The sequence below is a fragment of the Triturus cristatus genome, chromosome 6 (assembly GCF_964204655.1).
Source record: "Triturus cristatus chromosome 6, aTriCri1.1, whole genome shotgun sequence".
NCBI lineage: Eukaryota > Metazoa > Chordata > Amphibia > Caudata > Salamandridae > Triturus > Triturus cristatus.
In genome coordinates this window covers 906,506,617-906,524,774 of record NC_140589.1, presented here as the reverse complement: position 1 = coordinate 906,524,774, position 18,158 = coordinate 906,506,617, and positions in this window count along the sequence as shown.

Here is an 18,158-nt window from a genome sequence, read left to right as displayed (position 1 = left end):
CTGTGTGTAGGTGTATAAGTGGCTGCATGGTTTTGTGAATAGCTATATGAGTGTCTATATGGGTTATTGATTGGTTGACTAAGTATCTGTATGGGTGCCTGAGTGTTTGTGTGGGTAGGGTGTGTGTGACTCTATGCATAGATGTGTGAGTGGGTGAGTCTATGGGTGCATGGTTTTAAGAGTGCATCTGTGATCAACTGTATGGTTGGGTGAGTGTATGTATGGGTGTGTTAGAGATTGAATGTATATCTCAGTGGTACATGTGTGACTAACTACATATGTGAAAGGCAGTATATATGTGTGTAAGAGTATATAAGTGGGTATATGTGAGAGTGTGTGATTGTGAGAGTGGCTGTATGGATGAGTGTGTGCTTGTATCAGTGATTGTATAAGAGCGTAAGAATGTGGTACTATTTTTATGAGTAAGTGAACTTGTGTGTGTATAACTGCATAGGTGAGTAAATGGGAGTGTGATTAATTATTTGCATGACTTACTAGGTGTGAGAGTACCTCTATGGATGATTGGTGGTGGGTGAGTGTCTATGTATGTGTATAAATGCATAGGATAGTCCTGTACTGAGTGACTGTAAGTATGAGTGACTGTACAGGTGAGTGAGTAGATGTGTGTGTAGATCTAAGAGTCAATGAGTTGGTATGTAGTTATTGGTATTGGAGTATCTATGGTTTTGAGAATGGACGTCTGAAATTTCATTTCAGATGTCATGAGTGATATCATCAGTGATGTCACTGACCATGTCATGAGTGATGTAATATGTGACGTCATCAGCAGTGCATCGCGGGGGCGCGAGTTATAGTTAGCTGAACTAACTATAACAGGGGAATTTCTAGGGTTTTGTCTGAGGGAAATGTCCAGCTAACTATAACACCCCTGCAACTTATGGTTTTTTCAGTGAATATATATATAGATAGATATAGATATAGATATGTGTGTGTGTGTGTGTTATAGCAACATTATAGTTAGGTGAATTTCTCAGTGACAACATTGACATTTTGAACTAAATGAAACACAGATTCAACAGTTATAGTTGGCAACACTAACTATAACTGTGGGATATGTATTGTAGAAACCCTTATTCAGCATGGTGTTCAATCTCTATAGAACTGTTCAGAGAAAGCCAAAAGAGTAATGCCAATTCCAAAACAAATGCCATACTATGAACAGCTTTTATCTGTTTCAAACTCTTGACACACACTGAACCTACATTAAGACATTAAGTTGATATCTGTGGAGAACTGAGTCCTGTAAACAATGTTTACTCTGTGGAGAGAGTGCTCTATACAACACTGATTGCAAACAGTGAAACTCTCCTGAGAAAAATAGACCACAGAGTACTGAAAAGAATCTGCTAAGAGCACTGTACATTATATGAAACAGTTGTCAAAAAAAGTTTGCTCGAAATAACCAAGATATTAAATTGATAAAGATCATGCTACCTACAGCCTCCATACTCTGGTTAAAACTTCACAGATAGCCCTCCCTCCGACCAAAACAAGCACAAGTACATAGGTTAGTACCTGGTGCACACATTCTTCCATTTTAAATATAAATGATCATTGTGAGGCGATTCTCTCTAATAACTCAAGGCTGCTTACAAAAGTTAGTACCCAATCTTTATCCGGTTAGAAACTTTTTCTGCAGAACCAAAAGGTTGTGTGGAGCATGATGAATACAAGTCAACTGTCACTCACCCACAGAGTTACTCATGAATGCAAACATTTAGAACATGTTCAATAACTGTACACAGGTATGGTGCACTAGGAGCACACATGCTTTATAAACACTTACATCCATTAGCTGGGCCCAAGTTGTACAAAATATGTCGAACTAATATGGTAGTTAATAGCCAGTATGAAAAATGTAAAACAAACTAGCACACTCATTGAATGATGCTTTCAGTGATGTCATCAATGGTGTCATTTGAGATGTTATTAGTGATGTCATAAATGAAGTCACAGAATATGTCATAAGTGATGTCATATGTGAACCCTAAGGTATGTAAGGGACTATGGGTGCAGTTATTTATAGAGGAACACGTGGTCCCTACCAACAGATACATTCAACAATGCGCATAGAAGTTCAAATAATTTTCATGTGAACAGAAATCGAATGGGATAATACACGTATTTATTCAATCTTGAAACAACCAAAAGCATAAATAGTGGGAAACACAAGAGAATGAAATAGATATAAATCAACAAAGCTCAGACATTTGACAAGTGAGTACACAAATTATAAACAGATAATGTCCCATCTATCGTAAGCTACCAATGCTATCCCTATTGAAAATAAATTGAGATAGTCATGGTACTCCATATTGACGACGTTTCGATCCCTCTTTATAATCTGGGGATCATCATCAGTACTTAATTGTGTATGCCTGAGACAAAAAATGCCTGAAATTGCAAACATTGAGAATGTACAATTCTTGGGAAGGGTATGTCCTAATCACTGAGAAAGTTGGAAATGAACATAAGGAAGTCCAGCTGGCAAGATAGGGAGTGGTGATCAGGGTATAAACAGCTGCTGGTTGAATCAGCTGTGGGTAATCAGGGGTTGAAGTCCAGCTGGGGCCAACGTAACAAGGTAAGTACAGCTGCTGGTGGAGCAGGCTGTGGGCTACCACAGGATGAAGTCTGGAGGGCTCCGCAGGAAGGCCAGGGCCAGTGTCACTGACAGTCCGTGAACAAATGCCGACAATGTGTGCCACCCGTATGCACGCAACAAAGTGATGATATACGGCTCGCATCTGCAAGGAACAAAGAAGACAATTTAAATCCTGATGCTCATGGAGCCATATATCCTCACCTTGTCGCATGCATATGGGTTCCGCACATTGTCGGCATTCGTTCATGGACCGTCAGTGATGATTTTTGCTGTAGGACTGCCGCAAAACTGCTGACACGCCGACATTTCTGCTACCGCGGCGGCAAAGATGGCCCATGGAGCCGGTACTGTGCAGCTCACCGTCAGCCCAATTACAACCTGCCTTTCTGCTGATCCGTTCCTGGCGTGGACACCGCCATGTGAGAACCAGAGGAAAGGCAGGTAATGAGCCAAAGTAATGGTTTGAGGGTGAATGTGTCCATGTGTAATGTAGCTGGTGCTCATGTACTACCCTCCAATGCCTCCAGGTTGGGTGCGCGCAATCTTTCACTTGCACAATAGAATGCAATGAAACAGTGCCCCTGACTGGCTGGAGGCACTGTAGTATGGCTAGCATTGGCTTCTGGCTCATTTTCAGAATTGAAGCATTCTGCCGCCATGACTCCACTGCCCACACACCACCAGCCCGGTGGAAAACTCATAATATGGCAGGTGGAAGAACGCCTACTCAGCAGTTTTTTTAGCACCGCCGCTGCGGCTGTACATTGGTGAGACCGCTAGATTCTTAATCGGCCTCTGTGTTTAATTTTATTACGTTTATTATTAAACTTTAAAATAATAAAAAAAATGTTTTTAACATTAAACAAACTATATATGTATATTTTAGATGTCATTAATTTGCTATTTAACACTAGTTCCCATAGGGTATTATTTTAAGTCCCTACCTCAATTATTTTCTATAGCAGTGTGTTGCAGTTCCTCGGAGTGGCCATGTATGGTGCTTGATAACGCTGGGCTCCAATATATTTACTAATCGTTTGACACCTTTTGGGCTGTGGTAACTCCAGAGGTGTAGTTTGTGAATAGCAATGGGCTTACTCATTTGTCGGTTGGTGTTTGTAGCCTGACCCTCTCCAACCCCCTGCTTCAATTCCAACAATCCAGTTCCTCTATGCAGTAAGTATTCCTAATCGTCCAGCCAATCCAACTAGTACCTTCTACATTTACTGCTTAAACATAGGCCTACGTGTGCAGCACTGTAGAGGCAATCTCAGCTGAGACAAAATGGGGGTCTCAGCCCAAAGGCTAGAGAATGTCTTTTTAACTACAGAAGTACTGCTTCACCAACGACAGAATCCATTTTTCAAAGATGTCTGTCACTTTCTCTTGCTACCATGCACCCAGTCAGCAGCTCATCTTGATCAGCGCTGCTTTGTTTCTCACAGTATTAGGTAAATGAATTTTTGTACACATTGGGTAATAATTATACGTGTGAACGTGAAATAGATGTTACATATGTCCATCTCTTTACTTTTTGTTTGATTGCTAATTTAATTATTGTAATCTTTGACTTCCTCCACTCACTTCACATATTCTGTTGTTTCTTGTTCTGCATTTTCTACTCTTGCACATAATACACATAAACTGTTCCATCCATGAAGTGTTTCCCATTTTTCACCGGAAGACTCTGCCTCCATCTAGTGTTTTCTATTGGTTCTGCTTTGCCATTCGACATGTGCTTCTTTTGCTTTTGAATCCATTTCAAATTTATATTTTGGAGAGAAGGCAACCTCCATTTGTACACCTTATCCCATAAATAAAAGGTCATAATTGTGATTTTCGGCACCTACACACACACAGAACAATTTGTGTGTTGAACTATCATTATACAACTAAAACAAAATGTAGTACCAAGCTGTAAAACAATTGACTACGTGACATGAAGGTATCAAACATAAGTCATAAAGAAACCGCTCCAACTCGCATAATGAACAACTAAGCTCGATTCCAGAGGGAAAGGGGAAACAAAGAGCTTAGGGGAATGCTTGAATTAACAGTCGTCTTTTTTATATTTCAAGTGTGATTATCACGCCTGGTTTTCACTGCTTTGCAAGTCTAGGAGTGGGCGTAACTTGCGTAATTCTCTCCAGCGTAATTACTGCAACATTGCTGGTATTCAGGTTTAGTTTCAATGTATTTATTTATTGATTGATTGATTGATTTCTTAGTTGATTAAAACCATCCATACAAAGAATATTCTGCACATGACTACCCTCAAATTACCATTATAAATCTATGAAGAAATGCTTTCAACATTGTGCCAGTCACATTATTTAAAATGGGCTTTTATAATGAAAAAAATAAAACAATCCATTCTAAAATTTGTCTTTGACAATACATTCTAAAATTCATCCTTGCTCGTAATTATGCCTATTTACATGAGAGGTGTGATCCAGCATCTAGTCAAAAAAAAAAGAAAACAGCACTGAATGCTAGAGGACATGCAGAGCAGTAGCAAGCATCCACTCACTTTCTCTTAGGGGCATATTTACAAGCACCTATTGCTACAGGAACTTCACTTTTAATGACGTTCCTATGGCAATAGGGGCTTCTCCTTATTTACAAGGAAGCGTTAAGCCACTTAACGTGGCTGAACGCTGCCTTGTGAATAAGGGCCCCTTTCACGCAATACATATTGTGAAAGGTGTGGGCAATGGATGTTACGGTGGGTGTTCCACCGCAATATCCATAGATTGTGACGCTGCCCCATATTTACAAGAGCGGCATAAATATGGGGCAGCGCCAAAATTAAACCAGAGAAAATCTGGTCTTAAACAGGCGCAACGAGGAGACATGTTTAATTTCTCCTCATTTTTGCTGTTTCCATGTGTGCTGCGTTGTACAGCGCACATAAAAACAGCAAAAGGCCTTTGATTGTTTATGTGCAGGAAGGTGTCCCTTCCTGCACATAAACAATCACTAAGCAGCACACATAGACGTTTCAAAACACCATTTAAAGATTGTTTATGTGTAGGAAGGGACACCTTCCTGCACATAAACAATCTTTGCCTTAACGCAGACGGCCATGCACTTTGGTGCAAGGGCGTCTTCGTTGGCACTAGGCTGCTAAAATTAGCGCCAGCGCATAGGGAAACTCAGGGCTGCACTATATTGTTGCAAATATGGTGCAGCCCCCCGTTTCAGAAGTTGCAGAGTGTGGCGTTTAACCAAGGAGGCTAAATCCACACTCCACCACTTCTATAATAAACATGCCCCTTTAGTTTGTGTTCCTTAGCTCCTTCTGTAGGAGAATTTGCCCCAAACTACTCTTGATTATGCAAGCCGGCGTAATTCTGTTGTTTTGGTATTTTCACATCACAAGAGTAATGTATGATTACTGAAATTTCTCCGATTACTCCAACGTAATTTAAATTTTGCCCAGGCCAATTCACAAAGCATACTTTGACAGGATTCATTGTAGTTTGTGTTATTCTACATTACTGTTTTCTCAGCTATATGCTGAATATTGGTCAGTTTTTCTGGTTCGCTCCCCAGGTCACTTCACATTTACTTTAAGTCTGCCTAGGGTAAGGTTCAACCTTGTGCCACATGCATACCATCAATAAACAAAACACAAAAAGAGGGGCTATGGTTCAGCCTCAGGGGGTTGCTTTTTGCAAGCATCATTTACATTTTCAATCAGGCCACATAACAGCCATTGTAAATGGGAGTCATTGCTTATGGAGCTTTGCCTCTTTACTGCACACATCCATTCCATTAGTAGATAACATATATGAGCGTGCATTAGGGCAAGAGAGCACATTTCTGGACACCTCCACCTTCCCCCCTCGCCATAAAGCTGCGAGGCTGGTGTGCAAAGGCAGGACCTATGCTGATGGCTCATATGACTGAAAGGATACACAAGTGAGACATGTGAAAGGAAACATAGAGCAGACATTGACATGTGTATAAAAACATGTATCTTCCATACAATTGCCATGCTTAATAGACTTTCAACAAAAAAACAAAGCACTTTCAACAAAACACAGTTTTCCAAGATGCTGGCTGTTCTGTTCAAGGGCTAGTTTTTCTTCTCAGTGCTCTGCTGATGTTGAACGTAAAATGCCCACCCAAGCTTAGCTACTTTCTCACTCCAGTAGCTGCCGTTGCCACTTTGCTGAGAAAAAGTGAGTAATTTGTTTAGGTTTTGATAAACTAGAAGGTCCAAAAGCTGATAAAGCATTTGCGTAAATTGTCTCAGTATTCTTTTTAACATGCCTGCCTACTATCCACTCTGGACTAGTTGGCAGACCATTTTTCTCGAAGTGCCTTTCTCATCTAACAGTGGGCATAGTGAGAAAAAAGTAGCGGCCATTTTGGATTAGTTCACATCAGCTTTTTCCCTTGGAACGATGCTAGGACCAATTTCTCTGTAAAAACTGAACTGGAAATCATCATCAAGGAATCATTTGCAGAAGTGAATCCAACACACTCCATGTTAACTGCTTTTTTAATCCATGATTTTAACACACAATGTCCATGATTCCCATAGTTGGTTAACATTAGCACCACTAGCATCACCACATTTAGAGTATATATAGCTCTTGTATGATTATGAATGTCCAGCAACATACATATTTACACGTTTCAGCATACTCTAATTGCTCAGGTTTTTGTTTTACTGTAACAACTGCACTGACAATAGTAAAGCAATGATTTGATTATGCATGAGACTGTTCCATATGGAAGCAAATGAAATCTACTTTCACCACTGACTGACTAACTGGAAGACACAACACCAGTATTTGGCGTTTACTCCTTGTGGATGGAAAATGCTTGCCCATCCGAGGCCACTGGATTTGTTTGGGACACCAATGGGATTGGTTCACCAAAAGCAAGGAATCCCCAAGCTCCACAGCAACCCATTACATGGGCAGCAACTTTGCTGGAATTGGATTCTGGAGTTCAGATGCTCTTTGATTTGTACATCTTGGCATTTCAGAGCAGACTATGGGCCAGATGTACGACTCACCAATTTGCGAGTCGCAAATTGCGTTGCATTTGCGACTCGCAATTTGCGACTCGCAAATTGGGATGTATAACAAAGTCTCAGACACTGTTCGCAATTCCTAATGGGGTTGCAAATTGCATCCCTCATGAATATTAATATGGCAGACGCAATTTGTGACCGCATTAGGAACGGCTAGCACTCCCAGGGATGATGGCCTGCTGGGGTCAGCAGACTACCATGTCTGGGACTGCTTTTAAATAATGCTGTCTTTTTTTTTTTTGCAGCCCTTTTTCCTCAAAGGAAAACGGGATGCATTTAAAAAAGAAAAAATAAACTTTTCAATTTGATTTTTTTAAAGGCAGGCAGTGGTTCCTGGGACCACTACCTGCTCTTAAAAACATTTTCTCACATACTCACACAGGGGAAGGGTTCCCCTGGGGAACCCTTACAGTTTGTGAGTGCTTTACCCCCTACTTGAAGTAGGAGGTAAGCTTCAACTGTTTTGTGGGTGCAAATGCGGTCGCAAAACAATTGTGCATGGAATGGTGACTAGTTATTAGGAAGGAACTCCCCTTCCTAATAGCGGGAGTCGCACATGCTATTTTGTGAGTCAGTGACTCACAAAATAACATTTGTACATGCCATAACCCTTGTTTGTTTTCGCAAACGGGAGGATCTCCTGTTTGCGGCCGCAAAAAGGAGTCGTACATATGGCACTATATGTCTAAAGCTCCCAGTAGGTCGAGAAGCAAGTGGATACAAAATGGTTAGTTCATTAAGCACGTCTACTTTACTCATGACTCATGTTTTAATAGAAATAGGGTGTTTTTGTTTGTAACCTATATCCAGTCACTGCTAAATGAAACCTTACAAGACTAAACTGTGTCACGAAATGCCAATGTTCTTAAATATAAAGCTGTCCTTATGCAAAGAGCTCTGGCTCCCAGTGTGCTGGGTTTGCGCTACATATAGCTGAACAACAAATATCCCTTTGTTTACTTTAATAAGCACTTCAAAATAATTTGGACATCTCTAAAATATTTTTAACTGATTCATTTTTTTTTATTTGATATTTCATATTTGCATTTTAAGGAGGGTAGTACCGAATCTTATTAAGCTCGCATTTTCTTTACCATTCTTGACATAAAAATGTATGCCATACGAGTAAAATACTGGCCATGTGGCAACCCTATTGTTAGACCTGCCATCCATAGGGTGGTCTTCCCTCAAATCTAGCCTGCTTACCTCCTCTTTTTGCTCATTCTTTTTGTTGGCCTTATAACTCAGAGCACTTTGCTCCTGCAGACTAGTGCTAAAGTGCATGCGCTTCTCTCCTAAACATAGTAACAGTGGTGTGTACACAATTGGCATATTTAGATAACTTATAAGTCCCTTGTAAAGTGGTATACCATATACCCAGGGCCTGTAGATCAGATTCCACTGGTGGGCCTGCAGCACTGATTTCGCCACCCACACAAGTAGCCTTTCAAACTTATATCTGGCCTGCTACTGCATAGTGTGTGTGTGCAGTTTGCCGCCACTTTAACTTAGCATTTAAAACCCTATACCCCTTAACCCTTTTATTATGCATAAGTCACCCGTAAGGTAGACCCTAGGTAGCCCATTGGGCAGGGTGCTGTGTAAGTAAAAGGTAGGACATATACTTTTAAGTTCTGCATGTCCTGGTAGTGACAAACACCCAAATTTGTTTTTCACTACTGTGAGGTCTACTCCTCTCACAGGTTTATATTGGGAATTCCTTAAAACACTTTTAAGCTGTAATTCCCGTTTAGAAAGGGGAGCTTATGTCATGTTTTATATCTTTGGAATGAAAATGACAAATCCTCTTTACTGGTAAAGTTGAATTTGACATTACAATTTTAGAGTTTCTACTTTTAGAAACTGGAAATGTTTTCTGCTCTTACTGCTCTATGTTCCTGCAGGCTGTCTCCTATACATGTCAGGGTGGGTGACAGTTAAACTGCATGCATTCCCTCTAGACTGCCACAAGCACTGTAAGGTTAGGTACTGATGGCTTTTCCTGCGCAGAAAGGGAGAGAGGAGCTGACAATTGCACATGAATAGGTCATGTCCTTTCCCCACATAAAGGGCTGATTACCCTCTACTGATAGTCTGGAGCCAGGGCTGAGAAGAAAGGGCATCTATGCACTTCAAAGATTCTTCTTTGAAGTCAGCCCCACTTCAAAGGCACAACCGGGTATAAGTACTGGGGCTCTGACCCCACCAGATCAGGCACTACTGGTGGAAGGGCTGCTGTGATGCTACAAGGGCTGCCACTCTGCTGCCGACAAAGCTTCGCCTACTGCACAGATCAGAACCGACGCATAGTCTACATCCAAGGGATCAACGATGATGCATCACAGGCATCCAAGTGCTCGCAATGAAAATCCCCTCTTTTGCTCCTTGTATCGGGTCTTCAATTCGACAGAGCCTGCATCCAAGGTACTTTTTGAATGGGCCAAGGCTGGTCCCTGTATCCGACCTGCGCTCCATTACGGTCTACCTGAACTTTGGATTTACCCTGGTCAAGCATGACCAGATATCCCAGGTTAGTGCTTTAAAACTCTAAGCACTATATTTTAAAATATTCTTTAGAAATTCAAAATTCCAGTTCAACTTATTATATTTTTGTCATTTTGGTCTTGTTTTACTCATAGAATTAGTATCTATTTTTCTAACTATGTGGATAATTTTTGTGGTATTTGCATTGTGTTGCTGTATGTCTGTTGCACAAATAATTTACACATTGCCTCTTTAGATACAACTGAGTGATATGTGCCAAACTACCAGAGGGTGAGCAAACGTTATCTTTTAATGTGTATGTGACTTACCCTGACTAGAGTGGTGGTCCCTTCTTGGACAGGGTGCATATCTCTGCCAACCAGAGACCTCATTTTAAACACCTATGAGTTACCTTGTTTAAAACATTTGCTTAGGCCTGCTTCCAGTTGATACATAACAATAGAGAAATCAAGTACTTGAAATAAGAACCCATCCAGAAGTGGATTGTGACTTTCTTATCCAGTTCTGGGCTACTCTCTCAAAGCAACTAAGGTAGAAATAAGCCAAAAGCAGATACTTAGAATGCAAATGGGCCTGAGGAGCTGGTGGAGTGGTGCCCAGTAATGCCTCTGTACCAGTAGACAATACCTGTGAGGGAAATGCACCAAAGACCTTTGGTTGACAGATAAGTACTGACCATGTGAGTACAGCCATGTTGTAGCTAGCTCTGTACCCACCACTACACCCCCTAAACAGTGATAAATCAAGCATGATACTCAGCAACACACGTTGCATTTACCAAACTTGCAACGCTATTCAGCAGCAGGGTGCACCAGTACTCCACCCAGCATTCAACGTACCAGTAGAAGATCAATAATAAACCCATCTCTACAAGTAGCACTACTTGGAGAACTGCATCTCGAACTACAGCAAGAACTTCAAATATAACTGACACGCTAATGCAATCATGGAGCAATACACTGCGAACTGCAAACATTAACTGATGTAGTACTGCAAATTTACCAGGAAAATTAATTATCCTGGCAATCCAGAAGCTTTTGAGGAGCCCGGATAAAAAAAAAAAGACAAGGAGAGTGTTCCATTACCAAGCAACTCCACTATTTGGTGACATTGAGCAGCGCGGCTGCCGTTAGCTACCTCATTATATATTAACTGACAAGGCCTGCATTTTGGGACTAAATGAATACCTTTTGTGGGAGACACAAGTGGTTATGAAAAATGTGAGGCCAGAGCAAAGTACTGCTGTCACTTGTGTTTGGTACAGCGTAATTTTGACCCCATCTTTACATATCACACATGCATAACCTAAAATTCTACTTATCACGTTTCGTGTGCAGCCTATCGACATTAATGAGAAATGTTGCACTTGACATCATTATTGAATTGCATTCTCTGTAGAGTTAGAGAATTCATACATAACTGTGTGCCTTACTCCTATTAAATGAGATTTTCCTTGAAGACTTGATGAATAACCTATCCTCAAATATGTAGAATGTAACTACTTTGGAAACGATAATGGATTTATCTAATGTGTGCACTAATGTTACATGTATATTTCATATCAAAAGTAGTTCTTAGCCATACTAACACATAATTAATGAATATTTACTGGATGAAACGTGCATTATGAATCTAATTTACTGGCAAGTTATATTCATTTGTGCCTCAAAGTGAACACGCATATTAAATGTGCACCAATGATTTAATTGTTAACTTACCTTTAGTAGGCCTCCTTTCCATTCTGCATGACAAATGTTTTCCATTTCTTCTGACATGACTTTCCCTTGCAGGTATTCACAGGCATTGTTAGTTTGAGAATAGATACAACACTGTATTAGCCATCGAGAAGAAGACTTTGAGGAAAGAGCATGGAGAGTCAGAACGTTTACTGAAGAGTCTTATTCAGCAATGGTACAACATGGGTTGATTGAGCAAAGATAATGTAATTCCATGTTCAGCGTGGGATGCCTAGCCGATGTTTCAATTTACAGTGTGAGAATGGAAACGTACAAGGGAACATCTGATGATGCGTACTGAGGGGTGTTACCTGAATGATGTTAGTGTGAATAACTGGAGTCTACATTGTCTGATGTCTGGGCAGTTTTCCTTGGACTTTGAGAAGTTTAGGCCTCTATGTTTATCCCTCTGACTCATGCTGAGTGTGGTGTAGGCTAGGCACTAAAAATTCCCCTGCCCCAAGAAGTCTCTTGACTGAGCTTCTAAAATGCTGACACGTTCCTTTACTTCCTTAATTTTTCTCACTTCATGTACTTCCCTAGATTGTTTGATTTTTCTGCAGTTTACAGAATTTCGATATTCCCTAGACTAAAAAACCATCCTCTTAGTTTGGAATTGAACTAAGATGATTTTAGATTTATTCATGTATGCAACAGAGGACTGAAAACTCTTCTCTGAGCACCAGATCTTAAGGCTAATCCTTTGTGGTAGCTGTGACTGAACTTCTTGTTTGTTTAATACTGGTACGCCTAAACTTCTTTAGGATGTTAGGTTTCCCAGTAGCTGTTCTGTATCTTTATAGTATGGTACTGGGATTCGTGTACCTTAACTTGATTGCTAATTTGTGAAATAAACCTTCTTTAACCCTAGTCACTGATTCTTGGTCCTTATTGTGTAACCAAATGGGTTGCAAAGTTAATTGAAAATGATTGATGTAATGTTAACTCTCCTCACCTCTCTGTCAGATAAAAAGGTCCACAGGAGGCTGAATGGTAAGAGGGTGCAGCATGTGTGATAGCCCTGCACACATTCCTTGACTTTGCACTGCTTCCTTCTCCTGGGCCCCACCAGACTCTCCCTCCTGCACCCTGCACTATTCCCCCTTTTGAGCTCTGCTCTGTCCCATTCTAGAACCTGTGCTGCTTCCTTACCTGCACCCTGGACTGATCTCCGTACAGGACCCTGCAATGTCCACTCCTGGACCCTGTGTTTCCAGAAGGACTCCTGTGCTGCTCCCAGACCATGCACTGCTCCACATCTCCTCCTTGCCTCTGAAACCTGGACGTTTCCGCCTTTTCCTGATTCTTGTGTTGTTCATCTTCTCTTAGCCCATATTGCTGTCAGTTCCTCTCAACCAATGCAGTGTTACCACAATGTGGCTTTTAAATCATTTGGCATGTACAGTAATGTCTCTTTTCTTGGCTTTTTCATGACCATCTACATGATCAAATTGCCTTGATTATGCTTGGGTATATAATTGTTAGGATGTTTTGATCCATATTCTGAATGCTTGTCATTTACTCAAAACGCAGTCAGAGACTTTTTAAGGCATGGGCAAAATGGGCACTGGCCCGACACCCCAGACTTTCATGGGGCCCATTGATAGAACTGACTCTGTTGTACACAGTTCTGGAATGATGACCTTAAATGATTCTTAAACATAGATAGTTTTAAATAGTTTTCCTTTAATGTATTTTTAATACAGAGAGTTTATTATGGACCTTTTTAAGGGAATAGTTGTTTTGGAGTTTTTCACAACTATGCAGCATCCATTAAAAGCTTCTTTTAGATCAAAACAAGACCTCACATATAAGAAATGGGAGGGGCGTCACAGAGATTATTTGCAATAACATTAGTGAGCTACTGCTGCATTACACCAGTGAAAACCCACATTACAGTTCTGGAATATAAAATGGAAACAGATTAAAAATGTTGGCCAGTGTGCCTGGGCACTGTCTGTGACCTGGCCAAAGAGGGCATGAAAGAGAACAGATTGGATCATATATTGAAAGCTGTTCCAAACAGGGGCCCCCAAAATACGTTTGGCGTAGAGGCCCCAAATTCCCTAAGATGTCCCTTTACACAGAGGGTGTAGACCCTCCCCTACCCTTTTTTCTTTAGCAATTAAATATTCATACTTTTGGTGTCTCAACCCTTCAGCTTTTTCTTCTTGCCCTTGAATCTGTCAACAGTCATTCTAGGAACATTGAATAATCGAAGAAATTTGACAATAGATGAATCTAAATGAATTAAAAAAAGCACCATACGTCTGATCTCCTCCGTGATATCGAGTTGCCCTGCCTCTCTGACATAGATAGGGACGATTTGGATGGTGACATAACGGTCGACGAGGTGGCGGGGGCTATTCGCGCGTTAAACTCGGGTAAGGCCTCTGGACCGAACGGATTGCCGATCGACCTGTACAAGCTGTTCCCGGATAGGGTCGCCCCTCACCTGCGCGCCATGTTTTTGGAGGCGCGGGGGGATGGGACCCTTCCGTTGGATCAGCGGCTGGCGTCGATTGTGGTCATACACAAAGAGGGTAAACCCCGAGATAAGTGCGCCTCCTATCGGCCCATTTCACTCCTCAACGCTGAGCCGAAAATTCTGGCTAAACTCCTGGCGACCCGTTTGATTAGGGTACTTGGCGACTTGGTCCACCCGGATCAATCCGGCTTCATCCCGCACCGAAACACAGCGTTAAACCTTAGGCGTCTTCATGGCGTCATCGCCAGGGCGGGCACGCTGCGTGAACCGGCTATTGTGGCGTCTCTTGATGCCACGATGGCCTTTGACACGGTGGAGTGGGCATACTTATGGGCCGTGCTGGCCAAGTTTGGTTTTGGTCGCGGTTTTGTGAGTTGGGTTAGGTTGCTGTACGAGGGGCCGCTAGCGAATGTTGTGGTGAATGGTCGGGCGTCTACTCCGTTTCAGCTTGGGAGGGGTACTCGGCAGGGTTGCCCCCTGTCGCCTCTGTTGTTCGCCCTCGCCCTTGAGCCGTTGGCTGCGTGGATACGTTGGCACCCGGATATACGGGGCCTTCGGTGGTCGCCTGATCACGAGGACCGTATCTCGCTTTATGCCGATGATATCCTGTTGTATCTTGCCTCACCTAAGAAGTCACTTATAGTGGTCTGTGACGTACTCACATCGTTCGGTAGGAACTCGGGGCTCGTTATTAATTGGAGCAAATCGTACTTGTACGTTCTTAGTGGCGAGGTCCCACCGATCCCTAGAACATGTTCGATACAGGTCGCCCAGCAGGGTTTCGTGTATTTGGGGATCTTTATATCCATGGACTCTGCTGTGCGCTACGAGAAGAATCTGCTCCCCCCCCTGGCACTCTTGAGGCGAGATGTTGAAGGTTGGCGGAGGCTGCCGCTCTCCCTCGTTGGGCGTGCGGCCCTGTTCAAAATGATGTCTCTTCCCCGCTTCCTCTACGCCCTCCAGAACACTTTGGACTGGGTACCGGCCAAATACTTTCGGGAGGTCGAAGGCCTCCAACGGACGTTGCTGTGGGATGGGCGGCCGCGAATAGCTATTGCAAAGTTGACGCTTCCATGGTACGACGGGGGCATTGCGCTCCCAGACATCCGACGGTACTATTGGGCCACACAGCTGAGTGCGATCAACCATGGGTTTTATGGCCCCGCCCTCAGCCCTGGGTATGCCATGGACAGGTGGTTGCTGCGTGGTGGCAACTACTACAGGGCGTTGTATTCGCGGTCCCTAGACTCGTCCCTCACGGGGCCCACAGGTGTGGCGGTGCGTGTGTGGAAGATGGCGACTGACTCGCTGGGCTGGAAGGATAGGCTCACCCTCGCTACCCCATTGTTTGAATCGGAGAGATTGGGAAGGCTCTGGCATACAAAGGGCTTTGATAAGTGGGACCTGATAGGTATCTCCAGGGTGGGAGATGTGCTGCATAAGGGGAGGGTGAAGTCCTTCGAGGAGTTGCAGACTGAGTATGAGCTGGGGCCCTCCGAGTATTTCAGGTATATCCAGCTGCGCCACGCCCTCCGATCAGTCCTCGTGGAGGGTGAGAAGGTGCCGGAGTCCTCTCCCCTTGAGGACCGGGTCCTTGATGGTCATATGCCCGAGAGCACGATCTCGCTCATATATAAGAAACTGATTAACGTCCGGGCAGACATGCTTTTGGGGCTGAGAGAACAGTGGACTAGGGATGGCCTTGAGTTGGATAATGAGGACTGGCAGTCAGCGGTTTCTTCTCCTAAGGAGGTTGCGATCCCGTCGCGTCTGAGGCTGGTGCAGCTTAAAATACTGCACCAGGTGTATGTGACGGGGCCGCGGCTGGTCCACATGGGGTTCTCGGATGATGGACTGTGCAGGAGGGGGTGCGGTATGGTGGGTACTTTTCTGCACATCATTTGGGAATGTGGGGTCATTGTAGACTTCTGGAGGAGAGTCCATGCAGTTATGGGGGAGGTGACGGGCATTGTTGTGCAGCCGGAGGCGCGGTGCTGTCTTCTGAATATCTGGGGGCCCACTGACCTCAATGAGGCGCGGATCCAATGGGCGACTCTGGGTAACATGGTCGCTAAAAGGGATATCGCGCGATTGTGGGGCTCCTCGGGACCCTCTACACTGACTGCGTGGAAAGAGAACATGGACTGGAGCATGTTTAGGGAGAAGACGGTCTATTGCTCCAGAGGCCGCCCCCGGAAGTGGCATGCCATCTGGGGGCGGTGGAACCAGTACAGGGGGGGAATATGTCTTGCCCCGGATCTGGAACCTCCCGAGGAATAGCTTTCCCCCTGACCTTCTTTCCAGCACAGTTTGGTTTTAGGAACCATCTTGGCCTTTGCTGTCCCCCTTCTTCCTCCGTACACTGTCTTGTAACTAGTAGATGAGTGGGGTCCGGCTTCCCCTGGGGGCTCTCACCATGGGCTTTCAATGTTCTTGCCTTGCTGGGGTTTGTTGTGAGTTTTTTTGTGTTTACTTAAAATTGGACCTTTGCACTACTCTTTGTACTGTACTGGGGACACATCACTGTATCTAACTCTTAATGCTGCCGAAACTCCGGGCTGTCGGCTGAATAGCTGTGTCCTGATTTTTGAAATAAAGGTTTTCCAAAAAAAAAAAAAAAAAAAAAGCTCCATAGAGTGCAGCCCCCCTCTCAATTTGCACACAATAACATTCATTGCAGTTATGATTCCAACTAAAAATGCTTTCACCATTATACTATTTTTATTTTCTCAATCCAACCCCCCAGGATGCAATGTGGTCAGTTACAGAGTTCTGTTTCACAGCCATTAAAATTACTTGCCTGGGTTGCAATGTTTTTACTTTCCTATTTGGGAAAGTTAAGATGAGACTAAATGTAGTGTGAGAAATTGAACACTAAGATAAGGTCTTTTTATCTTTGTGATATATGTGATGCTATTTTCTGATAGCTAGCCAATAGTCTTCTTCTCGATTTCAGATATGCTAATTAATTCCCACCAGCACAAATCAGAGCAAACTTCCATTTTCTATGTGTTTTGTACAGCTTGTTGTTACCGAATGGGCTACCCATCCTGTCAGTAATATGGAAAGTAGCAGGCCTCTAAGAACTCCAATAGGTCCATGCCGATGTGTTTCCTGACTTGCATGAGAAATTACCACTTAAATTAAAGGCACACACCCTACAGGACGCACCTGCTTCAGTGCTACTCCCTTAGGAAATGCACTTTTCAGACTCAATATTTAATTTATTTTTCATTGTTATATATCGCTGCTCAACCAAACTAGCAGTGGGTGTTAGTGAATTTACTAAATTATATCACAATCACACAGAAACATACTTTTTGTAGTAAATTTGTATTAAAACATGTGATAAGGGTGAGGTAAATAGGAGAAAGCCAACATTGATTGAAAATGCAATTGTAGGAAGTTAGATAATTCAGTGTCTGATTATGAGTTCCGTGGGCAGGGTTACTGAGTCACAAACGTGACAGATATCCCGTCCGCCAAATTACAGTTCCATTATATCCTATAAAACTTGCAATACGGCAGACGGAGTACGCGTCAAGTTTGTGACAGAGTATCACATCCACCAAACTAGTAATCAGGCCCTAAGTGTCTTCTAGAAAGAAAGTGAAATGTATGCGTTAAGAGAGAAGAGGAAAGGGTGAGGGGTGCTGCACTAAGCAATTGTTTACCACAGAAAGCTGTTAAGCATGTATGTTTCTGTTTTTTTCTATACTTGAATTCTTCTTGATAACAGAGATATTTAGGGAG